A 27,876-nucleotide genomic window follows, 5' to 3' on the forward strand; every position below is an offset into this window, starting at 1 on the left:
GAATATCCAAACAGTGGACTACTGTGCAACTGTTAAAGTATGAGTAGCTCTGTAAGTAGCAATATGAAATCATCTGTAACATACCTTAAGTGAAAAAATTAAACATGGTCTTTACGACGTGTGCACACATGGGTCCAAATTTCTTCTTTTATAAGGATACCAGTCATACTGGATTGGAGCCCACACTAAAGACCTCATTTTAATTAAATTACATCTTTAAAGACCTTATCTCCGAATACAGTTACACCCTGAGGTACTGGGGGTAGGGCAACAATATATATATCTGAGGGGTACACAATTCAGCCCATAACAGACTTAAATAAATATTTCTACAAGGAAGATGTACAAACGGCAAATAAGCACATGAAAAGATACTCAACATGACTAATCATTAGGGAAATGCACATCAAAACCACAATGAGATACCACTTTGCACCCTTTAAGATGGCTATTACTAAAAAGAATAAGAAATTAAGTGTTGGTGAAGATGTGGAGAAACTGGAACCCTCATGCACTGCTAATGGGAATGTAAAATGATGTAACTGTTTTGGAAAACAGTATGGTGGTTCCTCAAAAAACTAAAAATAGAATTATCGCATGATAACAAAAATTTCACTTCAGTATATATACCCAAAAAATTGAAATCAAGGACTTGAAGAGATGTTTTTACACCCACGTTCACAGCAGCATTATTCACAACATCCAAACAGTAGAAGCAACCCCCAGTGTGTGTCAACAGATGAACTGATAAAATGTCGTAGGATGGAAATTCTGACACATAGTGCAGCATGGATGAACCTTGTGGACATTATGCTAAATGAAATAAGCTGGCCATATAAGGACAACTATTGTATGATTCCACTTATAAAAGGTACCTAGAGTAGTTAAATTCATAGAGACAGAAAGTAGAATGATAGTTGTCAGGGGCTGGGGAGAGGAAGAAATGAGTTTTTGTTTAATGGGTACAGAGTTTCCATTTCACAATAAGAAAAAAGTTCTGTAGATGGATGGTGATTATGGCTGCCCAACAATGTGAATAAAATTAATGCTACTGAACTGTACACTTACAAATGGTAAAAATGGTAATTTTATGTTATGTATATTTTACAATTAAAAAAAAACTAGACTGCAGAACACTATGCATTCTATGATTCCTACCGTGCATTTAAAAAGGGTGTGTGTGCATGTGCGTGCGCGTGTGCATGCATGCTTCCATAGACATAAAAACCATCTGAAAATCTACACAAGAAACTGGTGGTTACTCTGGGGAACAGAGCTGCAAATGAAGCTTTTAAATTTTTAATCACATATAATACTTTTCAATTTTAAAAAAATCCTGATGACTGTCAATCAATTTTTTTCAATCATATCGATACTAGTTACATAAAATGTAAATTAAAGTGAGAGAGACAGAGACTGACCCTGAATTTAAAAAAATCACTACTACTGATTTTATTAGATAAAAACTGACCTAAATTTTAAGCACCCTTTAGTCCGTCTGGTTGACAGAACTCAAATATTTTAAGACAACCTAAGGAATTAAAACACAGGAATGCTATCTTTAAATAACTAAAAACTGACTTTGACCAAAATAACTTTCAGAATAACAACAAAAGCACCTGAAATTGTCTACATCAAGCTTACCTTTAATCAAACTCATCAAGACACCGGGTAAAAATCTCCCCCGCCCGCCGCCTTCCACATCCAGCCCAGGGAAGACCCAGCCGCTGCCAGAAGCTCTCCGGGCTCCTGTGCCTGGGTGCGGAGGCCTCGGCCATGCCCCGATGCTGTCTGCAACTGGGCCAGCCTCCCCCCGCCACAACATCTTAGAATGTAAAAAATAATAATAAATTTTAAAAATAACAGATTTTTAAAAATCCAACCATATAATAGTTCCTGTGATCTACCAAATACTGTTTTTATTCTATGGGTTTCTTACGGTTCTGTTGCACTTTCATCTAATTATCTGCTTTAGAACAAAGTTTATAAAGAAGCTTCTAGGTTCAGGATTTTCCCAGAAAGAAAAAGGGTGTGGGAGGGACTATATCTTCAAAAAGCTTGAAATAAAAGTGTTATACCTGTATAACCACACAAGCCAGTTTTCTAAATATTAGTAACGAGTGGACAATTCATTAAAAAAAAAAAAAAAAAAATTGATGGGAGGAATAAGCAAATTGGGGCTCCGGCTTTGGTAATCAGCCCTTTTAGCATACACTGCTTTGCTTTGTCCAAAGCATCCCAAAATATACAATCTCATTAAAGTTACTGAGCATAATGGATTTTTAGCCTGATGCAGCAATTTGCATTGATTCATGTGACCAGAAATGTGCTTCTTTTCCAAAGAAACTACCCAGCAATAGGGCTTCTTTTTCTTTTCAGTGCAGCTTTCTTATGCATAAGTTGCCAAATATAAATCTAGTTGTTTTAACACAGTGGGGCAGACCTCAAGTGCTTTAAAAGATACAAACGCACATTTTTAAAAGCATGCTAAATTCTATTTAAAATGTCTCTGGCTTCTTGTTTCAACACTGAGTGTATGTTTGTAAATCCTGGTTTGATTTATAATATTTTTTTATCTAAAGAATTCAATAGAAAGCTGTTGGTTGTGGAGATTAATGGTATACTCTTAATGTAAAGATGGACTGGCTCCATCATAGAGTTGGAAAGTAGAATAGTGGTTGCCAGGGGCTGGGGAGAGAGGGGCATGGGGAGTTACTGTTTAATGGGTACAGTTTGTTTTGCAAGATGAAAAGAGTTCTAGAGATAGATGGTGGTAATAGCTGCACAATAGTATGACTGCCATTAATGCCACAGAACCATACACGTAAAAATGGCTAAGATGGTAAATTTTGTTACGTGTATTTTACCACAATTAAAAATAATTTTTAAAAAGTAAATTGGCAGTTGGTTAGAGTATGGTGCTGATAATCAAAAGATCCAGGATTCATTCGATCCCTGTGCTGGCCAGCTGGCAAAATACATAAATAAATAAATAAAAATAACAAAGTAAAATAACAAAAATTAAATTGGCTTGTTTCAGAAACATTAAAAAAAAAAAAAGTCAATTGGCTCCGAAGATAGTGCAGTGTAGCAGTTAAAGTCTTGAACCAAATACTATTATGATGCCAATTCCATGCACCTGAGGTCCATTAAAACAAAAATAGTAAAGACTGGAATAAATTGTCTGATAAACTTCCTGCTGTGCTCCTAACTAGCTATGTGATTTGAGCAAGTCATTTAACCCCTTTGAGTCTGTTTCCTCAATTGTAGAATACGGAAAATAACCAGGTTTTTCTAACAATTCAGTGAGATAATATCTGTACAGTGCACGCTACAGGGACTGGGTTTATAAAAAGCACTTAGTAAACCTTAGCTATTATTAGCAACCACTTGAATATAAAAAAGTTGATTTTCCCAAACTGAAGAGAGATGCATTTTGTTCCCAGTTTGGTAAAGGTGTAAGAGGACAAGCAGATATGTGTGCCTGTACGTCAATACTCAGTGACGATTCCAGGTTTTCTAGTTCATGGCTGACCAATTATGGAGATATGTGCGCCCTAGTTTGAATCCAGTCTTTCTCAAAGGGTGCTTCGGAGAAGGTGTGCAGGAGAATCTCCAGGGAACTTGTTCAAAATGCAGAGCTCCGTGCCCCAAGCCAAACCTTGTGAATCCCAATCTCTGGGGTTGAGGCTTGGAACTCGCATCCACACTGGCTGCAATCAGACACAATGAGAAGAATTTGAGGGAAGGGGAGAAAGGAAAAGAGAAAATGAAGGGGATCTGCTCTACAGCAGGTTTCCTGATTTCTCTCATTTTGATTAACTTTACTAGCAGATAGTAGATCTTGACATCTATTTCCATGATCAGTCAAATGTCTTGTTCAATTTAAAGTTTCTTCCCTCTCCTACCACTTCCTCCTCCCCACAATCTCAGTCCTTGATAGAAGAATATACTAGACAAATTCAGGATTCAATCCTCTCCCATCACACTACTTTCATTATCCATTTATTTACTTCCATTACAGGGAGAAAAGGTGAAACCGAATGTCATGTTCTCAGAATAAAATTGCACAAACTTAAGTATATAATACCTATTTCCAAGATCAACCTGGTTTCACTAAAGTCTTGGTATTGCTTTTTCTCCTGCTCTTTAGCCAAGAAAAGAAAAGCACCTTTGAAGAACCTTCCTCAGGGTAAGCAGGACAGCAACTTGGGGATTCTTTTGAGAACAATAACAATAATCCTGGAGCATTAACCTAGAGAACATCCTGGCCCTTGGGCAAGTGTGCAATTTTCTCAGAACACAGGAGGAGAAGGTTGGGAAATGAGAAAGTAAAAGTCTCAAGTCATCTCTGAAATGTTTTTCTTTGAGAAATGCTTCTAGCTCATTCTTCCTGTCAAGTTGAGCAGCAGCTTTAAACATTTTACCTGTCAGGAAAACACTACCTCATCTGCAATATCAGGATCTGGCAAAAGAGCCAAACAGCTGGCCATCGGTCAATAAATCCTCCTATAGTGCTTAGACTGTAACAGGAAATGGGGTAGTCTGGGAAAAGCAACAACATATAGCCTTGAACCTCATCCCCTCCCTGCTCCCAAAAAAACTTACTGGAAAAGTTATTGATAAAGTATCAATTGAAGGAAAATGCCACAGCCACTTCACTAACAAGAAGAATATCAACAAAAAATGGTATGTTTTTCTCCCCAAACGATTATATATAATTGATCCTAGAGAAAATCATTATCTCTGGAAGCACCCTCCCAGCCACGCTGACGTTTTTCAAGTGCTCTTTCCAAACTAAGCAGTACCTGAGACAGAAAGTGTGGTTCAAATCCTAATACAACAAATTTCTTTATAACAAGAAATCTTAAAGTTGCAAGTGATATGCATTTGCATCCTGAGCTAGAAAGCTACCTCAAAGGATTCTGGAAAGGACTTCAGGAGGTAACTGTATGTAAAGGCTTTAAATGGCTCCTGGCATTTACTAGGGAAACAAAAAATGTTAACTGCTGCTGCTATTGTTAGTTTTAAGAAAAAACTTACATGCAATAAAGTTTTACACAATCAAAAATTCTGGACAAACCTTGGCAATTTGCTGAAATGGAAAGTTGACTTTAAAAACCAAAATGCAGTAAGGAGTCCTTTAAAATAGACAAGATAATGCTAGCAGGTGAGCAATGCTGTATCTATGCCATATGCAGGACTGGGCAGTACTAAGGGGCTCAGGGCTCAATCAAAGAAAGACTACAATTTCTGCCCTGGAGAAGGTGACACATAATGAAGGAAACAGGGCAAACACTGATGCTGCCATATACACATTTGTGAGACCAGACATCATACATCTGTCTACTCTCTTCCCCCACTATCAATGACTATTGATGGATTCTCCAAATGGCTGTGGCTCCACTGCTTGCTGCTGTCTCAAATCCAATTCCTCAGAGGTCCCTGGTCTGAGTTTGTATAAGCCCCGTGGCCTGTGTGTAGTACCAACTACTGGACCATTTCTGTACTGTTCTTCCATTTATTTGCTTCTTTAATTGTTCTTACTTGGATTTCCTCTTAGCACCTCAAAGGGAAGTTAAGAAATAGCAATTAACGTTAATGACCAATATCATTTTAAAAGACATAACCTGTCACCTTGCCAGGCACAAAGCACATCATCTGTGGTGATAACAACCTTTAAGGCAGCAGCCATAAGCCAAATAATATATGTGGCTGGGAGGAGACACGTGAATACAAGAGCAACCTCCTTACTTGTGGCTCACTGAGAGTCATTAACCAAGCTGCCAACCATTAGCCACAAGATACACACACCTAATGTCAGTAGAGCTGGACAGGGTCTTGCACAGCAGCAACTTACAGAAGGAGAAATGAAGGTGTTAAAGAACTGACTGGAGTCCAGTGAGACCAAGAGTAACATATTTCCACAAATGGACTGTGTTCCACAGATCCCTTGCAAAAAACTCTATTTGCTGAGAACTATTATCTTTCTTAATAAGAGGTAACACAGAATTGTTTTTAAAAAGTATGGTTTTACATTTATAGTCGGACTACCTAGATTTGTACCCTAGCTCTAACCCTTTTAGCTTTATAACTTTAAAACTGTAACTTCTCTAACCTTCACTTTTTCTGACCTGCAGAGTGAAAATTATAAAGGATTATGGTGAGGAGTCAGTAAATAATGCACAGACAGGACATAGCACAGTGCTTAATACATAGTTGGCATTCAAAAATTATTAGCTGTTATCATGGAAACAATAGAAATGGTGCATAAGTAACCAGAAAGCCCACAAAGGCCTATTTTTACCAATAATGTGGTCAAAATTAGCAAACATTTCCAAAGAAAAATAGTAAAGCCAAACACTGGCAATATTAATTATCAACAGAAAATAAAATTAACATTTTTTTACTTTGTGTGAAAAGGAATAATTAAAGAAAAGCAAGCTTGATTATATGATCAAATATAAGATTTCTATGTCAATTCTAAAGAAAATTAGACACACTGAAAGAGCTTTAAAGATGGATTATATAGATTCTTTCACTCAACATTTACTGAGCACTTAATATATATATCAAGCAATCTGTTAGGTACCAGAAACTATGAGAAATGCTAATAATAGAAGCATGTGTAAAATGCTATAATGGACACAGAGCACAGGGATGGGAGAGATTCATTCCACCCCAGATATGTCAAGGAAGGGAGGTCAGGCCAGCATATCACAGAAGAGATGACATTTGAGTCTGGTCTAGGATTTCACTGGTGAATGAAGGGCAGCAACTCCAGAAAGAGGGAACAATAGCAGCCAATGCCTGGAGGTACATGGCAAACACCTAGAAGCATCTGAGGTATCTGGAAGCCTGTGAATAATGAGATATGGCCAGAAACTAGGGTATTGGGGAGGGAAAGAGGAGTCATAGAAAGAAGCCTGTAAAGGTAAGCCTGAGAAAACCTATGAGGGCAGGTGAGCAAGGAAATATCTCAAAGATATATGCACCCCCATATTCATTGCAGCATTATTCACAATGGCAAAGATATGTAACAACTTAAGTATCCATTAACAGATGAATGGATAAAGAAAATATGGTAATGTATACAATGGAATATTATTCAGCCTTAAAACAAAAAAAAGATCCCACCATCTGTGACAACATGGATGAACCTGGAGGACATTATGATAAGTAAAATAAGCCAGACACACAAAAGGCGAGTACTGTACGGTCTTCATTTATATGTGGGATCTAAAAAGGTTGAACTCATAGAAACAGAGAATAGAATGGTAATTGCTGGGGGCTGGGTGGGGGGATGAGGAAATAGTGATCAAAGGGTACAAATTTTCAATTACAAGATGACCAAGTTCTGGGGCTCTAATGTACAGCATGAATGATGATGAATGAGCTAATTAATTTGATTGTGATCATCACTAAACAATGTATATGTATATCAAATCACCATGCTGTATACTCTGAATATATATAATCTTTACTTGTCAATTAAATGTTTTAAACAAAATTTTTTTAAGAAAAAGAAAAGCTGTGAGGAAATTTTAGCAACCCCAGACTTTATAAAGGCAACTGGACATGGCAAGACTGATGGTTTTACAAAGGACCCTCTAGATAAAGAAATGCAAGGAAATAACAACTTTAAAAGTCACAACAATAGTTATTCTGAAGGAGGGAAGGGTTTTGATTAGAATAGGGCATGTGGAGGGATTTCTGGAGTGGCTGACAAAATTTTATTTCTTGATCTGGATGGTGATTTCAAGTATATTTGCCTTGTAATATTGTATTAAGCTACACATTTGTTTGTTTTTCAATCCCTGTCTCAGGCTGGACAGTTAGCTCAGGTGGTTAGAGCATGGTGTGGATAATACCAAGGTTAAGGGTTTGGATCCCTGTACTGGCTACTGGCCAGCCATCAAGAAAAAAAAAAAAAAAAAAAATCCTTGTCTCATTTACAATTAAAAAAAGCTTAAAAAAAAAAAAAAGGCACCCTCTTATAACACTGTGCAGGCAATCTGGGGCAGAGAGAAAAGTAGAAGAAAAAAAAAGAAGTTATTGCCTCTAGATGGAAGATGATGAGGGCCAGGGCAAGGATAGTGGGAGTGAGAAGGGAGAAATAAACCCATTTGAGAAACATTTTGAGTTGACTGCCAGAAACTTCCAGAGGGGCTCCAGCAAGAGAAGGCTTAGAGAAGAAAACACAGAGAACAATTTCAGATTAGGATATATTGAATATTAGATGCCTTTGAAAGTTAAAATATTACTTTCCCCTTTTCTTATTTTAATTTACGGCTTTCCTTTTCCTTGGTACACATCAATAGTAATGTTCTATTTCCTATCAGTCATAAACCAATTCATGTTTTTGGCTTTCAAATGCGACAGAGAAGTGAGGAGGGATATAATAGGGCAAGACTTGAAAAAGAAAGGCGAAAGATGGTTAAATGAGATGTGTGTAAACACACATAAAGGAAAAGCTCTATGGAGAAATTATCTACTCTGTTAGTAGTGAAAGACAGAGGTAAAAAGGATTAATATACCATGTCAACTATTCCACTAAAAAAGAAGAAAGGATATGGAAGGCAAGAGCTATTGGCTCAGTTTCCCAACTTGATCAACAAAAATCAATGGAAGAAAATTAAAAATTCAGGGCCGGCCTGTGGCTCACTTGGGAGAGTGCGGTGCTGCTAACACCAAGGCTACGGGTTTGGATCCTATATAGGGATGGCCGGATAGCTCAACGGCTGATCGTGGTGCCGACAACAGCAAGCCAAGGGTTAAGATCCCCTTATCGGTCATCTTTTTTTAATAAAAAAAAAAAAAAAAAAAAGAAAGAAAAGAAAGAAAAGAAAATTGAAAATTCACTGTACTCATTTTCACATGTCTAGGACTTTCTTAAGTTAGGTATATGAAATCTAAAAGAATTATAATAGAAACTTGAAGATGAGAGAGAAGAGTGAATGAGAAAAAGAGAAGAAAAGGTATTCCATGCCAGAGTAGAGCACAGTGGAGGAGCAAGCAATTTTGCTTATCTACAAGTCAAAATGAACTGTCCTCATTTGAGAGAAGAGCTGGATAGCAGCAATTGTGTGTGTTAGATTAATTACAGTATGGGCCACGGCTGCCCAGGTCCTTAGTCTCATGCTGCATTATCACAGAACAGATGCTTAACAAGTGCATGAACAACTGACTTTGATAATACTCAAATAGAAATATTAAGAGTTTACCCTCAGACGCCTGCTTCTGTTGCATAATAATGAAACCTAGCTATCATTTATCAAGCACCTACTCTACTCCTGGCACAGTCTAAGCCCTCAGCATGCATTATCTTCTTGCATCCTCACAGCAAGCCCATGACGTAGGTGCCATTATTCATCCCCACATTAACCCTGGGGAAACAAGACATGGGTAAAAAGAAACACTTGCCTCATACGTGGCCCAACCCAGGTCACCAGAGTAGAATATTTAATAAGGATCAGGAGGGCTAAATCTCTAGTTGCTAATAAAGAGTGATTTTTTTCAGGCCTTATCTTCAGCATGTTTATCTCCTCTGGTAGGTGGCTGGTAGCAATGCTGAGATTTGGGATCCCAGCCAGCTGTTTCCACCAAAAATATGACTAACATCTGGCAGAGTCAGCAAACATCAAGATGAATGGGCCTCTACTAATTCATACATTACAAACTGGACTGTCAAAATTGGCCAAATTCCATTAGAGAATTACAATTCAGCTATACTGAATACCAAATACATATGAACCATTAGCTGGGACTCTGAAATCTCTTTGCTTGATGGAAATTTCTATTCTGGTAGTAGTTGTATGAGATTTGATCTTTATCGCACTTTTTCCTGGCAGCAGTAAAATTCCGTTTCCATCAACTGTTTCCTTTCAAGAAAAGAAGTCTCTCAGGAAATACTCAAAACATTGTTCTTAACGAAGTTCTCAAATATGAATCATTTCCAACTGCCAGGAAGACACTCCTTTCCCCACTGTTCTGCATCAAAATATACTTTTCCCTGAAATAACAGCTTTGGGCAAGACATACTTATTTGGGGGAAAAAAGAAAACAGACATTTATTAACTACAGAGTAAATCCTTCATTCTTCTCCTTTTATGGGTTTGTTTAAGCAGTTCACTCTGCCTCAGCTATCTTCTCCTTAGATCTGCCTGTCCAAGCATTCATTCAACAAATATTTCCTGGGCACTGACCAGATGTTTGGTCCTGTAACAGGTGGTAGTGGTACAAATCAAATATATGTATTAGGGATTTGCCAGACAAAGATTAGATGATCACTGTAGGTGGTGGAATCGTCATAGACATGCTGATATTTTCCTTCAAGGAAAAGTTTCCTGGAAGAGGAAACATTTAAAGCTGGCCCTTTAGGGACAAGTAGGAGAAATTAAACAAAAGAGAAAAGGTATTTAAGGTGGCCAAGAAGAGGCAACTCGAAGGCCTCCAACTACAAGGAGCACAATTGATCAAGGACCCCATCTGCCTCGGAAATTCATCCTAGTGTTTGTGCTGAAGTCACACCTCCAAAGGGGTGTTTGCAGCCAATGACTGAGTACAGCAGGGATACTAAGGCAGAACACTTGTTCCTAGAAGATACAGAACTCCACTGACATCTGACTTTGGATTCCGCAGTAGTTTTTCTGAACCCTCCCTTAGGCTGCTGCATAGCAGCCTAGAAAGCTTCTGCCTAATCAACTCTCCCTCTCCCCACTTCACTAGGGGTCAGACCTGCATTAGGGATTGATGGCACACCCACTCTTCCCAGCTCACTCACCACTCTCTCTTCTACAGGCATTTTCTCCTAATAAATCCTTGCCGGTTTAATCCTGAGTTCCTGGGCGTCCTTTTTTTTCGTTCACAGGACCCACACTAATACAGAGGACTTCGGCATAAGTAAACACCCAGAGTTATGAAAAATCATGGCAGGCTCTGAGCACCATAAGGAGTGGTATGTGCCTGGAGTGTGCTGTGGAGGTGCAAGTATGGAGGGAGAAAAAGCTGAGGCAAATCAGATAAGGCCTTGTATGTCTTAGTAAAATAAAACTTAGACTTAGTCCTATGAGAAATAAGGAGCCACCTGAAAGTTTTAATCAGGGAAAGGGCATGTGTTTTCAAAAAACTGTTTTGCTAGCAGAACAGCAGATGGACTGGACAAGGCAGAAAACGGAAGCATCTCTACATATGCTTCCATCTTGTCTGCTAGACTGTAAGGTCCTGAGAATGGAATCATTATTTTTTACTTCATTTTAATTTCTATCCACCTATAATGCTTAGAATAGTGCTTAACACAAAGTGGCTACTCAAGAGACCCCACTAAATCTACAAGAGTGGGCCTCACCTCACTGCCCAATATTTTAGTTAAAGTCACCCAGAAGTTTAATGACCAGCATTTCAGCATTCCTGCTTGGATATTAGAAGCCTCTGTACAGCCAATCTAGGAAGGGACAGCAACACATATAAGGGATGGAAGAAGTTACTCCCAATACTTTATCTCTCATCACCTAGTTATTTCATGAAAGCCTTTGAAGATAGGCATCTAACCACATTTGTTGATCTTAACTGTGGGGACAAAGGATGTTTACCAGATCAAAGAAGTTTAGAGAGCCAGATCAGACTCAAGCCCCAGAGGTCTCATCCAAAGAGCAATGGATAAAAATCAGAATTGGGTTCTGGATACTGATTCAATATCCAATGGTGATATTTAGAAAAACATTTCTCTAGGGTCTATTTTTATCATCATAAAGTGGAAATAAGGCCTACCCTAAGCTGAAGTACAAAGTAAGGAGAAAATTAAATGAGAAGATGTGCTTTGAAAATAGAAAAATGAATTTTACAAACTGAATATAAAACTTAGGAAAATAGGCAAGTCAAAGAGATCAAAACCTAAATATTACCCTAATACAAAGATACCCTGGATTTCTTGACAAATATGAATATATCTTACTTATTGCATTCATTGTGACATCAGCTTGCCAAGGTCATTATTAACCACAGTTTGAATTCTAAGCTTGACATATTTAGGGAAAAAAAAGAGAAAGAGAAACATACAATAAACAAATAAATAAACAAGCTTAAGACTTCAGAGCTAGAAAAAATGCATTCAAAATAGACTACTGATAACCAATTCTGATTTTCAACAACAAGGGATGGTGTTACATTACCCAAGAATTCTCAAAATACAATTGATTTTCCTCTATTTTCATGGGTCAAACAGCTCTTTGGGTTGAAATCAAATAATCATGGGAATCAATTCCCAGAAGGCTATGGATTGGTAGAGCTGGAGCCAATAGCCCTCCTAAGGTCCTGGGCACTAAAGAGTCATCTGATGATAGCCTGATTCCTTTTCTCAGACTAAGCCTTTCTTCTCATTCCTACTTCCCTGACTTGACTGATGAAACACACAGAAGTTCTTGGGCCCTACTTGTGATAACCAAAATACCCTTACTGGAAAAAGCAATCATTACCTCTAGAAAGCCTGAAGTGGTTTGTGTCCATTAAAGATGAGAGTCTCATGAATCATAAACTGTTGGACCTATATGGGCTAAGGTAGCTATCAATGGTTGGTTGCCCATGTAAAATAAAAATGCCATCTCCAGTCCTCCAGACTGAGATAACCACTTCCAGACGACTAGGAAAGCCCAAAGCAGTACTTTTAAAATCTTCCAAGTTTGCACATTGATTTAGTAAATACACTGGAATTGTTCAGACTTGGGAAGGGGAGGGGTGGAAAGCAGAGGATACTAAATCCATTTTTATAAAAAGAAACTTGCTCTAGGCTAATTTGGCAAAAGAACTAAACAAACAACTACAGAAATCATCTTGTCTCCTTTGGCATTTTCCAAAACCAAATTATTGCCAACTATAAAGTACCTTTATTGGTGGGAAGTCAACGATGAAGATAGTAATGGACACCACTATACTGAGCACATATGTGCAAGGCACTTTACACATATTATGTGTATTCCTCATAACAACCCTGTGTTAATAGTCTACATTTCAATTTTTTTAAAAAAAAATGAATCTCGGGCCAATCCCGTGGCGCACTCGGGAGAGTGGTGATGCTCCCGCCGTGGGTTCAGATCCTATATAGGAATGGCCGGTGCACTCACTAAAAAGACCAAAAAAAAAAAAAAAAACACGAATCTCAGAGAGACAAATGTGCCACACATCAAGTAAATGGCAGAGCTGAGATCTAAACCAAGATATTGAAAACCTAGATTTTTAGATGGCAATGAAAGGGTAGAACATTTCTCTCTTTCCCTTTCTCAGTCTCTCTCTCACCCTCCCAGTCCCTGTTCTCTCCCCGCCCCCCAAAAGCACCTGTATGTGCACATTCACTCATTCCAGAGAGAGGCAATACCATGTAGTGAGCTGATAATAGGTTTTACCTAAAAAACCTGCACTTAAATTCTGACCCTGACATTTACTAGCTGCAAGACTTTGGTGGTACAAATTACTTGATGGACCTCACTTTCCCATTAAATGAGATAAACGTACACATTGCCTAGTACATACTCACTGTTCGTTACCTTTCCCCCTGCTCTCTTTTGATAACCTAAAGACCAAATGAAGACAAAGCAAAAGTATTTCACCTGTACTGTATGACAGGCAAGAAGGTTAGCTCTTCCTTAACTAGGATGGAAGAGATCCTATGACCTATGCAACACACATATGGTTAAGAAACTGGCACCTACTTAATGTATCTATGATTTTTATCCAAAAAAAATAAAAGGCTAATATATAATCACCACCTGGGATTTAGCCTAGAAATGCAAAGTTGGCTCACCATAAATCAAACACTATGTCATTCACATTATCAGCAGCCTAAGGAAGAAAATCTGTATGATTATTTCTATAGATACAGAAAACATGACATTCAGTCAACAGCCATTCATGATTTGAAAAAACTCAAGTTAACTAAAAATAGAAGAGAACTTCCTCAACCTGATAAAGGGCATCTATGGAAATCCTGCAGCAAACTCATACTTAATGGTGAAAGACTAAATGATTTTCCACTAAGATCAGAAACAAGGCAAGGAATCCACTCTCACCACTCCTATTCAATATCATACTGGATAGAAGTCTTAGCTAATGCATTAAGGCACACAAAAGAAATAAATACATATAGATTAGAGAGAAGAAATAAAACTATTTTAATTCACAGAAAACATAATTAGCTACACAGAAAATCCAAAAGAATCTACAAAAAACTACTAGATATAATCAGTGCCTTTGGCAAAGTTAGAGAATATAAGATCAATATACAAAATTCAATTGTACATTTATATACAGCAGTGAAGAACTGGGTAATAAAATTTTTAAAAGCACCATTTGCAATAGCACCAAGAAACATGCAATACTCAAGGATCAATCTAACAAAGTATGGTAAGATTTATATTTTGAAAAGTATGAAAAACACTGATGAGAGACATCAAAGAAGACCTAATTAGAGAGATATACTGTGTTCATGGATTAGAGGACTCAATAACATCAATATTGCAATTCTCCCCCAAATTGATCTATAGATTTTAATTCACCCTAAATAAAATCACAGGTTTCTTTTCTAGAAATTTACAACGTGATTCTGCAAGCTGTATGGAAAAACAAATAATCTAGGATACCAAAACAATTTTGAAAAAGAAAAATAAAATTGGGAGTACTCACACCAATTAATTTCAAGACTGACTATAAGCTATAATATTCAAGACAGTGTGCTACTGGCAAAAGGATAAACACATAGATCAATGGAACAGAAGGGAATCCGGAAATTGACCATACATATGGTCAATTTTTGACAAAGATGCCAAGTTAACTCAATAGACAAAAGACAGTCTTTTAGTCTTTTCAACAATGGACAGATCTATATTTTTAAAAAAAACTAACCTCAACCCATACCTCTCATAATACATAAAAATCAACTTGAAACCCTAAAGCTATAAAGTTCTAGAACAAAGGAGAAATAAATCTTCATGATCTTGGGTCAGGCAATTATTTCTTAGATAAGACAGAAAAATCATGAACCATAAAAGAAAAAATTGAAAAATAGAACTTCAATGAAACTTTAAAACTTGTGTTTTTTGAAAGACGCTATTAAAAAAAAAAATAAAAAGACAAGCCACAGACTGGGAAAAACATTTGCAAAACACATATCTAATAAAGGACCAGTAACGAGAATATATAAAGAACCCTCGAAGCTGTATAATAACAACAACAAAAAAACCCCTGCCCAATCAAAAAATGTGAACAGACACTTGCTCAAGATCATTAGTTACTAGGAAAAATACAGAATAAAATTACAATGAGATACCACTATCTGTCTACTAGAATGGCTAAAAATTTAAAAGTCAGACAATAATACTGGTGAAGATATAAAGCAACTAGAACACCTTATGCACTGCTATTAGGAATAAAAATGGTAGTCATTTGAAAAAGTTTGGCAATTTCTTATAAAGTTAAACACACACCTATAAGACCCGGCCATCCCACTCCTACTATTTACCCAAGAGAAAACAAGAAATATGTCTACACAAAAACCTTAACACAAATGTTTACAGCAACTTTATTCATAACCACCAAAAACTGAAAACAATCCAAATGTCCATCAAGTGGTGAATGGATAAACAAATTTGTAGTACATCCATATAGTAGACTTCTACTCAGCAATGAAAGGCAAACTGGATAAATGCAACGACATGGATGATTCTCAAAAGCATTATAAGTAAAATAAGCCAGACTCAAAAGGCTTTTGGTCCCATTTATATGAAATTCTATAAATGACACAACTATAAGGACAGAAATCAGATTAGTGTTTTTCAGAGCTTGGCAGTAAAGGAAGGGGACTGACTACAAAAGAGCATGAGGGAACTTTTTGGGTGACAGAAAAATTCTATTATTTTGATTTCAGTGGTGATTACAAGCTATATAATTTTGTCAAATTTCATTTACTTATACATACCTAAAAAGGGTGAATTTTACTGTATGTAAATTATACCTCAATAATTCTGGAGAAAAAAAAAAAAAGAGCTGTGTACCACCTCAGAAATTGCAGGGATCTACAACTAATCAGAACTAAAAATTCTGATTTCTGATTGTAAATTTAAGATCTGTGATTAGCAGACAGGAAGACATGGAGGGCAGACAAAGTTCATTAAAGTTTTGTGTGCACATCTTTCACTAATAATTGATATAACTGTGTAAAAAGGAGCTCTGGCAAGAAGGTGATAAATGCATAATTTAGAACTAAAATATCCCACTTGGTATTTATTCAAAACAGACCGACTTAAGATAGTAAGTGGTCACTGACTGTTCTTACCAATTGCTTGAGTTTGTAGATGACTCATTCAAAGAACTGCCTAATGAGACAGGAACCTCTTCAAGTACTGATTCTCCTCACTTTACAACTGTTCTGATTTAGAAGAGCAGGGAAGAAACATTTTCACTCTGTGCAATTTCTTCCTCTTAATCAGAAACACAGTAGCTTATCTTGGTGGCACAGGGTGTGAGAAGGGTAAAAGTTGTCCAAAACCCCTGAAGGGCCTTTCTCTCTGTTTAGCAAGCTAGTCAGTGACAGTTGCAGGCAGCTGTCTAGCAGTGGATAAGCCAGTGTGCATGGCCCTGGGTGTGCAGGGAGCTATGGAACAGTGGTAGGATTCATTTAACTCACATTCTCATAGCCCCAAGGAAGACCTAAACTGAAAAATAAACTACAGAAGACTTATCTTCATTTATTCACTCATTTATTTATCCATCCATCCAACAAATATTTATTGACTGTCCACTCTGGGCCAGGCTCTGTGTTAAACTGATGACATAAAGATAACCTGGTCTGGAGTAGCTTACCATCTTCTGGAGGGGTATGTGTATGGAGGGGTATGGGTAGGTGTGAGGATGTGGATGTGTGTGGGTGTGGAGGGTGTGGGGGTGGAAGGATGTGTGGGTATGGATGTGTTGGGTGGGGGGGTGTGTATACAGTGCAGTAGCAGCCAACAGCCTGGAGTATGCCTTAACAGAAGAGGAAGCTACAACTGTGATTTATTTCTCCTTGTACACCATTTTCTATCAAGTTCTCAGTATCCCCAGTATACCAGGAAGACAAGAGTGGTAGTCACTTAGGCATCAGGAACACATACGCAATAAAAGTATAGGTAAGGACAGTGTAGCCAGGAAAATGAACTAAGTTCTAGTACACTGAGAGCCTGATGGAAAATGGTACTTAATGTGACTGGAGAGGTAGGCACGGACCAGAAAGGTTGAGGGCTTTGTAAGATGTGCCAAGGAATTAGGTATCAGTCTGTGGAGCAGGCAATGGGCAACCTGTGAATAGGGGAGTAACATACCAAGATTTGCACATAGAAAGATGATTCCAAGAGCAAGTCAGGGATAGGCAAAGAAAGATGGCAGATGAGGAGTTTCTTCTCTCTCTCCCTTTCTTTTCTTTTTTTTTTGGGGGGGGGGGGTAGCTAAAAAGCTGGTGGTAAACCAGAAAGCTGGTGTTAATTGCAGTGGCAGAAAGAGCCCCTCCTTGAACCAACTTTCAGTCATGCAGAGGAAATGATCCATTCCCCTGCCCACTGCATGTCTTTAGCTAGCCATCATGATTGTTTATTTCTCTATCTCCCACTACACTAGCAATTCCCTAGGGACAGGAATGGTCTCCCCCCACCCCAATTCACCCACTCATACACATACACACAGACACACAAATCCCCAGTGCCTGGCTAAAGGTAGATGTTCAGTAACTGTGTAGACTGAATGAATGAATAAACAAATAAATAAATCGATTGAGAGCTATTGCAAAATATAATTAATGGGTTATCTTGGGAGTTGGTAAGCTATCCATGAGATGGAAAGTTGAACTGGATGCCTTTGGAGGTCTCTTGCAATGTATAGATTTTATGATTCTAGCTCTCCCTGCACCCCCTTTACCTGCCTCCTGCTGCCCCCCCCCCCCACCGAAAGTAACAAGTGGCTGAAAGGGGGATATGTGAGATTTGTTCTAAAGAAAGATAAAAATTTGGTCCAATAAAAAATGTCCAAAGGTGAGTTGATAATATCATGAAATAACAAGCTAAGGCAACTAAAAGCTAATAGCATATTTTGTATAAAGGCACCAGAAAAAGAAAACCACTGATCATCATAATGAAGTTCTGAAGACAGGCAGTGTGGCAGATCAAATGCTGTAGTCTACACAGACCCCTCCATATCAAGAGGAGGAGGTGTTAAGTGCTTGGAGGTGGACCCTGAAGTAAGGTCTAGGAGGAAATCAAGTAGGCAAGAGCATATAATTAGAAAAGGAGATGCAGCAGCACCAGGCAGAGGCCCAGGCAGGTGAGCAGTGAACATCAGGATACTCAGCAAAAAGAAAGCAAACAGAACACAAAGGAAATCTGGCAAAAGGTAATTAGTAAATGAGCATCAAGAACATCAGGACTGAGCAGCAGACACCCAATCACTGGCATGGGTCTAGGCAGAGCTCAAGTTCCTGAGAGGCCTGGCAAAAAGAAAGCATATGTTCCTCCCCTTGGAGGAACTGGGGAACCAACCACTGTGTACAGACAAAAACTTCACAGGGGAGAAACAGAAAAAGGCCCAGTTTTTGGCACAGAAATACAAGGCCAGTCTTAATCACAAGGAACTAGGCAAGAGCAGCCTTACAAAAACCTAAGCACAAAAAGTCAGAATGAGACTAAGCAGACATGATGAACTGCTGAACTAGCAGTCTGAGGTTCCCAAAATTCTCTCCAACTCAGGACCAGCTGGGGCCCAAAGCCTTGTTCAGGGCTGACCTGCCTCAGCTCTGTCCACCGGAGAGCTGTATAGACACAGAAGCCAGCAGGCCCTTACAGCCTCCCAACATAAGAAAGTGTGAGGCAAGCCCATGAGTAGAACAGAGTTGCTCAAAAGTACCAATGAATGAAAGAGAGTCTGTCACATGGGAAGAACCAGGGAAGAGGAATGAATGAATATGGAATCCAGTATACAGAGATCTCTTTTCATTCCTCCCATCGCCAGTTCCCTGATCTAGAATACATATCTTAAAAAGCTCTATAGCCCATAGGTATTACCCAGAAATCTATTCATTTTCATATTTGTGGCCATATCTAGAAATAATAATCTGGCATCAGGTCATAGGTTGAGACCATGCGCCCAACCGTATATAAAACGTTTTGTGGGAAAATCAGATTCCTCTTACATTTTTACCTAATGCAGCTTATCATGAGCAAACGTGTGATTAGAAGGACAGCCCATATTGCTACTCTTATTTCAAATTCTGAACCACTGACTTAGATGGTCTTAGATGGGTTTAAGCAATACTCTGAGGCATATTCATCCTCACTGTACAGATCAAAATCTGGGGACCACTGAGGAAAGTTAAATAATAAACAACAACAACAAAAAAAAGTACACAACAAACTAGTGTCAGAGCCAGCAAAGATACCCAGATGCCTCAGGCTCCTTCCATGTTTGCAGCCTCACCAAATCTGGTAGAGATGCCTGTCATCAGGAAGCAAAATTCAGCTAAATGCATTCACTCATAATTCTTAACCCTTCCCACTGAGCTCACACACAGCTCAACAGAAAATCTTCTCTTTCCATCTGCACAGATGATCCTTGATACATAACAGAATGTAAATCCACTAGAGGTTACACAATTTAGAATATCCAAATCCAAAGCAAGAGAAGGCCTCAAGCAACACCATCTGATTATGAGATTTTGCTGCTGTGAAGAACTAATCAAATTCATCCTAGAGGCTCATCTACTGCATGACATGCTCATTCCTTGATATCAAAACTCCCTAACAAATTTCAACACAAGATGTGTTATTGACTTCTTTTCCTAGTACTTTCTGATCTTCATCTGTTACTGTGACTAGCATTTTAAGGAGGTTGCTCGATCCTTAATACATATATAATTCTTTGTATTTATATTAAAGCTGGGAGGATAGAGTCTCATTTAGGGAAATACTTTACTGTTACTTCTGAATATAAAATAAGAGAAAAGGTGATGAAGTCTAATAACTGGTAAACCATGAATAATTGAGTTGGCATAACAATTGAAGAATGTGATTTTAATTATTTAACGATATTCACCTGTAATTAAATAGAATTTTGTTGAAAACCCCAGTACATTTAGAAGAGCTAATCAAATACACACTGTACACCAGCAACTTGACCAACTTCTGTTACCTATAAAATATGGGCTGATGCTTAAACATGATTTCCACGGTTAGTAAGTTAGCCTTGAAGGAAAAAAACCCTCAAATTTACTTAAAACCGCATTTTCTTTAACTCACAATAAATTCTGTTGAATGAATAAATGAAATGAACCATCCTCATCCCCAAAATCATACAAATAGGAAAATCAATACAAAGCTCTCTTTTAAAAAAGAGTAACTTTACAGTGGAGAAACCTGACAAATACTGCCTCAGACAGGTGATCAAATTAACATCATCAGTGATAAGTCATATTGATGTTGATACTATGCACCATATGATGAGAATGGCCCTTCACCTCTCTGGTCTTCCTTCCCCAAACCTCAACTCACATCTAATCATGAGAAAAACATCAGACAAATCCTAATTGATAAACATTCTACGAAACACCTGACCAGTACTCCTCTAAACTGTCAACATCACCAAAACCAAGGAAAGGCTGAGAAACTGTCACAGCCACGAAGAGCCTAAGGAAATATGATGACTAAATGCAATGTGGTTTCCTAGATGGGATTCTGGAACAGAAAAAGGACTTTAGAGAAAAACTAACGAAACCTAAAGTATGAACTTTAGTTAATAATTAATATTGGTTCATTAATTGTGATAAATGTACCATACTAATGTAAGATGTTAATAGTAAGGAAAACTAGGTGTGGGGCATATATGGTAACTTTGCACCATCTGTGCAAATTTTCTGTAAATCTAAAAACTATTCTAAAATAAGTTTACAAATAAAAGTTTAAAAGAAATTTTAAAAATTAGTACTAGATTCTTCCATGTGGCAAACAGATATAATATACATACAAGAGATTCTGGACAATGAGACTGAGAAAATAAGAATGTAAACCTAAATATTCCTTAGTTCCCCCCTTTTTTGGCATATCACTCAAATTCAAGGAGTCCCCTTAGACCTCATTAGCCAAAACTTAGGTTAATAAATTTATACAGCAAAAAATCCCTATTTCTGTCTATTTGCCTTTCATGGTAGATGTCTTCAGTTATTTGAAATACATCTAAATATAGTGAGATATGTTGTTCACTATTTTCTCTACTGACTAGTCAAACTAGAATCTGAAACAGTAATAATATACTAAAAGTTAACTTCAGCAAACGTTGTTTACTTTCTGTGTGCCTTTCGTTCTGGAACAGTCTTTCTGAGAAGTGCTTTAAGTGCATGTTAGGAGCCAAGGACATGAATTAGGGATGGGGTGGGTAGAGAGTGAGTGGGGCTGCTGGAGACAATGTTCCCGTGGTGCTGACCCTGGTTGTCAGTCTTTGAGCAAGTAGAGTCACGTGCTTTAAGTCTTCCTTCTCCCTCATCCTTTCCTCCCTTTGAATCTGATCCTTTCTAGGAACAAACCTTCTTTATGACACATGCTGTATATTATTTGGTTTGAAGCAGTCTTGAGTGTATGTGAAGTTAAGCAACATTCTTTTTCAAAGCTCTCAGTTCTTAAGATATCAGAATGTGAAAAAAGCACATATAAGGTTATTATTATCCCTTCGGATCAATTGGTCAGCCACTGCTATGAGACAGTAAGAGAGGAATTAGGAAGATAAGCACATTTTTAGGGCTGCATCTATTCTGGCAAAAGAAGCACAGTAGAGAGGCACAAACATATTAAAAACCATTTTAGCAAATGAGTTCTTGACAAGCAAAAAATCCTGGGCCACTCTATCTACCTAAATGTTTTCATAAAGGTTTTAGCTACCAGGCAATCAAATTCTAGAAGCTACAGGCAAATAAAGAAGGCTTGGAGGTTGCGAGATGACAGTAGATGTGGGCAACAGCTGTACACAAGAACATTTGCAAAAACACATTAGGTTCTCGTTAAGTGCCCCAAAACAAATATTCACTAAAATACTCATTTTAATTTCAAATCGCTTCATTAGCTGAATACACTTCACAATCTAAATAAATGTTTGAAACATGTCAACTGCATACACCTGTTTCCTAATTAAAGTAAAACTTAAAAGATATGGAAATAACTAAAAAGGTCTAGTTCAGGAAGAAAGATGTTATCTGGAATCTCCTATTTACAAAACAATCTCTTGAGGGCTGACCAGTGTGCTGTTATAACACCAAGGTCAAGAGTTCGGATCCCTGTATGGGTCATCAGCCAAAAAACAAACGACAAAACAATCTCCTGGGCTATGCTTAGTGACTTGTTTCCAAGGACTAAATGTAATGTGGTATTCTGGATGGGATCCTACAACAGAAAAAAAGACATTAAAGGAAAACTGAGGAAATCTAAGTAAATTATGGACTTTCGCTAAAAGTAATGCGTTAATATTGGTTCATTAATTGCAACAAATGTACATTACTAATGCAAGATGTTAACAATAGGAGAAAGTGGGTGTCCAGTATATGGAAACTCTACTATCTTCGTAACTTTTCTGTAAATCTAAAACTATTCTAAAATAAGGTTTAAAAAATATTTGAAATATTTTCTTTTCTTGAAAATCTTTTCTTTTTTAAGAAAAAGAATTCCCCATTCAAATCCTGTGCTTGTAACAAGTATCAAAAAGAGAATCAACGAGCCTTTGACACCTGTTGTGCAAAAAATAAATTTGCAATTAATTTCTTATGGGTCACCTGACAGTCACCAGGAGAAAATGGTTTTGTCAAAATAGGATCCCTGAGTCAAATATGAACAAATTTAGAGTCAATGGCAAAATCAGGGATTAGTGACCTTTAACAATGCAGTCAATCCATCAGCAATAACAGCTTGACCCTGTAGCACAGCCCTGGAGTTTAAACAAGAATATGCACATCCAAACCTTGCTAATGCTTCACAATGCTACTTAGAGTTGAAACCAGAAACTACAACAACCTAAGCTTTAGCAAAAAACAAACAAAAAATTGTTTTGCCCTTGTATAATAAACATTATAAACATTAAAAGAATTTTTAGAACAAAGACCTTCAACAGTTACTATAGAATCATGGGCATTATTAGTTTTACAATCATTTCCTGGATTTAGATGGCACTGGATAAAAGTTAGAATTCAGAGTGGGTAGAGGCTGGAAAATACTTATTTTAAACTCCAGGTTTGGGATGACTAATCAAGTAGACTTTCTTTACATTTCTGAAGACATCAACTGATAAAATGGGAGAGGGAAACAAAAAGTAGTTCATTACCCACTGTTGGTCAGAAACAACGTACTTAATTTTTTAAGTAGGTATAAGCTGCACTTCATATTTTATTTAGCCAGTGTTATGGACTGAATGATTGTGTCTTCCCAAAATTCATAAATTGAAATCCTAATCCCCAATATGATATTAGGGAGGCGATTAGGTCCCGAGAGTGCAGCCCTCATAAGTGGGATTAGTGCCCTCATAAGAAAAGCCATAGCCAAGATATGGAACCAACCTAAATGTCCTTCAACGGATAACTGGATAAGGAAAATGTGGTATATATACACAGTGGAATAGAATTCAGCCATAAAAGGAAAATGAAATTCTGCTATTTGCAGCAACATGGATGAGCTTGGAGAAAATCATGTTAAGTGAAATAAGCCAGGCACAGAAAGAGAAATACTGCACATCCTCAATCATAGTGGGAGCAAAGAAAGAAAGAAAGAAAGAAAGACCACAATAAAACGTTGAACTTTCAGAAGGAGGGAACAGACCTATAGTTACTAGAGGTGGGAAAGGAGGAGGGGGAGGGGAGGTTAGGGAATAATTGGGTAAGGGACACAAAGAATAATTACAATTTGCAACGATGAACATTTTAATAATACTGATTTGATCATTACATACTGTACAGAAATCCTGATACTCAACTCTCTACCCCATAAATATGTGCAATCAAAAATAAACAAACAACCTTAATCCACCCCCTCCCCACCAAAAAAGACCAGAGAGTTTGCTATCCCTCTCCTATCCCTCTCTCTCTGCTCTTGGCCATGTGACGACACTAGACAAAACCAGAAGACTGCATCTGCAAGCCACGAAGAGTGCCCTCACCAGATACTGGATCTGCCAAAGCCTTCATGTAGGAGTTCCCAAGTCTCCAGACTATGAGAAATAAAATTCCTGTTTTTTTTAAGCCATCCAGTCTGTGTATTCTATTATAGCTAGTCTGTGTATTCTATTATAGCAGCAGAGTCAACATTTTTATAAAATACTGATTCTCAAACTTTATTGTGTGTCAACATCACCTGGAAGGTTTGTTAGAACACAGACTGCCAGGCCCTACCCCCCAGAGTTTCTGATGCAGCAGGTCTGAATCAGAGGGCAGAGAATGGCAGTTTCTAACAACTTCCAGGTGATGATAGTCCTTTTCTTGTCTTTTGTAAACATTCCAACATTAAAAAACCTATGATCAAATGTAAGGACCTCAATAAAATCCCAAACGAAATACACATGACCTGGGAATTTTCTGCTTTTTCTTTTGCAACAAATATTTTTTGAGCATTTACTCCAGTGCCCAGCATTATAAGACAGATTAGCAATAGGGAGAGTGGCGAATAAATAAAAGTATGCATGCCCTTTTAGATCTTGTTCTAGAGGGGGAGGCAGCTAATAACTAGTTCCATGATTCATTATTAATTACAATTACAGGAAGAACTATGTAAGTACAAGGCGCTATGGGACCCTGTAAGACTGGGTGGTCTGACCTCAGGTGGGGTCAGTGAAGATTTCCTTAAGGAAGTGATGTTTGTGCTTAGTTCTGAAGTAGTAGAAATGGGGTCCTGGGGTGAGCACTCCATAGAGTGGGAGAGGCATGTACAGTGGGAACAGCATGCAGTAGGAGGGTAGGCCTTCCTGAGGGAAGGCCAATGTGAGTACAGTTCACAAGGTCAGAGTCTTGGGCTTGATCCCAGTACCAGCCAGCCGCCAAAAAAAGAAGAGAGATCAAAGATACCGGTATACTGGTGTAAAGGTAGGCAGGGCCTAGCAGTCAGAGTAAAGAGTTTGAATCTTTAAGTATAAAGGGAGCTACTAGGGATTTGTTAGCATGAAACTGACAAATGTATGTTTCAAAAAGAATTGGCCTAGCTGCTTTGCAAAGATGGATTAAGAGTAGCAAGAAAGGATCAAAAAAATATTCAGGAGACACAATCTTTGGAATTTGTCCATGGACTGGGTAAGATGGAGTGAGGGAGAGAAGGAAAGATTCAAGGCTAACTTCCATGCCTCTATAAAATGCTGTGAAGTGATCAGCAGTGCTTTTCCAATCTGACTTGAATTTTTCCCTATGGCACAGCATGAGAGGCAAAAAATGGATTTTATCTGTGCCTAGGAAAAGACTGGGCTTACAAAAATACTTAAACAGTAGGATGACAGATCAAATACTTCCCTTTTCCAAAAACAGAAAACTCCTTTGAGAGCATTCTATATTAAACTCAAAGTTAACCTTGTCTCCTTTCACAATTGTGGAATCAAAGACTGACAGGTTTACTCATCTCATTCCACAGGTCTCTGAACTGTCAGAGCATTTTATTTTTACCTTTCTATTGCATTTATCACTTTGTCTTGTATTTTCATTATACATCTACATATTTTATTTCCCTTTCTAAACTGTAAATTCCCTAATGAAAGATAATGATTACTATACAAAAACAGAAAATCCCAAAGATAATCTATGTACCCCAATCTAGGGGCGCTGGAGGTAGAAAGGGCATTAGAGAAAAAAGTAGGCAGAAAATTAGTTTCTTTTGTCGCATTAAACAAATGAGTTGTCCTTAAAAAAGTGATGCAGGAGTAAAAAAAGTACTTATATATTTTATGTTAAAATATATCTAAAGCAGTACTCAAATATAATTAAAGAAAATAGTAAAGAATTGGAAAATATTACCTTCTGTAATTGGAATGGCTACTAAGATTTAGATCAAGGACTGAGATGAAAATACTTCCACTATTTTATGTCAGCACATCCTTAAAACTGCATTGGCAATGGCTAACTGAAATTAACTAGAGTTATATAGCAGACTCCGATCATAAATAATTTCTACCCCTAGAGAAAAAACCTACAGCCCACCCCCCCATACTCCTATATAAACCAAATACATGCAACTGAACTGTGTGTTGCAGAGGGCATTTATCTTGGTCCCTCCCACTTCACCAAGAGCTAAGATTATCATCTATCAAGGAGCCAAGAAAAATTTCTCAGACCAAACTCTCACATAGATGCTTTAGTCCAAGTCCTGGCATTATAATTTATTAATTTAGCATTCATTGTTTAGGGCCTTCCTGTACTGCTTGCAGTAAGTGAAAACGTGGCATAATGGTGTCTTCTAACTAAACACTTTCCAATGAGGCTTAAGTTTCAGGCATGTTAAACTCAACTTTGAATTCTGGTAGGCTTCATAACAACCCAGAATGGTATTTCTTGCTCACAAGACTTCATTCAGGGCTTTATTCAAATGACACCTTCTCAGAGAAGCCTTCCTTTGTCACCCTATAAAAAACTGCAACCCCCACCCCCAACACTTCCTATTGTTCTTCCCTGCTTTATTTTCCCTTTATCACTCATCACTAGCATACAAGATATTCCAATTATTTATCTTGTTTACTGTCTGTCTCCTTGTCTACTGGAAATCCTCCCAAATCTGTTCTTCCTTTCTTCCTGAGCACCTGGCTTTCCAGCTAGAAACTACATTTCCCTACATTTCCTGTGGCTAGGGAGGGCCACGTGACTAAGATTTCTCCAGTGGTATGCCTGCAATAAGGATATGTGAAACTTCCTAGTCACCTTTTTAAAGATGCTTACCCTAGACTCCCTCTTACCTTCTTGCTGGCTGGAACTTGAAAATCAAATGCTGAGGAAGGCAGAACTCACTCACTTAGCCTGGAGCCCTGGATGGCCTCATAGGATAGAGACTGCCTACTTGCCCTGGGCTGTTACACACCAGAGAAACAAATGTCTAAATTTTTCTGGCCACTGTATTTTGGAGCTCTTGTTACATCAGTTTACCTTTACCCTAACAATACCTTCCCGCATTAGAATGTAAGGTCCACCAGTGCATTCCTAGTAAGTAGAATAAATAGTGCCTGGCACAATGTAGGGAACTCAATAAATATGTGTAATCAATTAAACAGACAACTTTATCATCTTCCTCCAGATCTCCAAATCACCTTCATGGCTTCAAGAAGTTCAGATTACAAAATCCAAATCGCTCCCAAGACAATGTACCAGAAGTTCCCATATCCCATTCACTGCCATCTTCCCCCTCCTCCACTGAGTGTTCCCTTCAGCCCCACTAGCCTCCTTTTGGTTTCTCCAGTGTGCCTGGCTCATGCCCAACTCAGGGTTTCTGAACAAGCTGGTTCCAGTATCTACTCCCATCCCCCTCTACAGAACGAATCCCTCATTCCTTCAGTTATCTGCTTAACTGTCATCTCCTCAGACAGAACTTCCTGACCACCCTACCAAAAACATTATCCTATTTCTGTTATTACCTCTGTGTCCTATTAATTTTATTCATAACATTTATAGAAATGGGTAATTATAGTATTTTGTTGTTTTTTAAATTGTACATGAACCACTTTTGTTTTTATTCACCACTTGATCCTTATTGCCTAGCACAGTGCCTGGCTGGTCATAAAAAAGTCAGTAGAGGGGTACATAAATGAACTGCACTAAAGACTTCGAATGTTTATGTTTAAGTATTTGGGGGTAGACATGAGTTAAAGCATATATAGCTC

General features: G+C 37.9%; 1 protein-coding gene and 1 non-coding gene across 2 annotated transcripts in view; one reads left to right on the forward strand and one right to left on the reverse strand.

Moving 5' to 3' along the window:
* The window catches only part of ATP11C (ATPase phospholipid transporting 11C), a 189,012-nt gene that overhangs the window by 136,164 nt on the left and 24,972 nt on the right, over window positions 1-27,876 (reverse strand). The gene's annotated exons all lie outside the window — the stretch shown is intronic.
* LOC134368832 (U6atac minor spliceosomal RNA) lies at window positions 13,604-13,724 on the forward strand. The gene has a single exon (XR_010022529.1). It is a non-coding gene; the product is annotated as a U6atac minor spliceosomal RNA (small nuclear RNA).

This window comes from Cynocephalus volans, chromosome X, assembly GCF_027409185.1.
Source record: "Cynocephalus volans isolate mCynVol1 chromosome X, mCynVol1.pri, whole genome shotgun sequence".
NCBI lineage: Eukaryota > Metazoa > Chordata > Mammalia > Dermoptera > Cynocephalidae > Cynocephalus > Cynocephalus volans.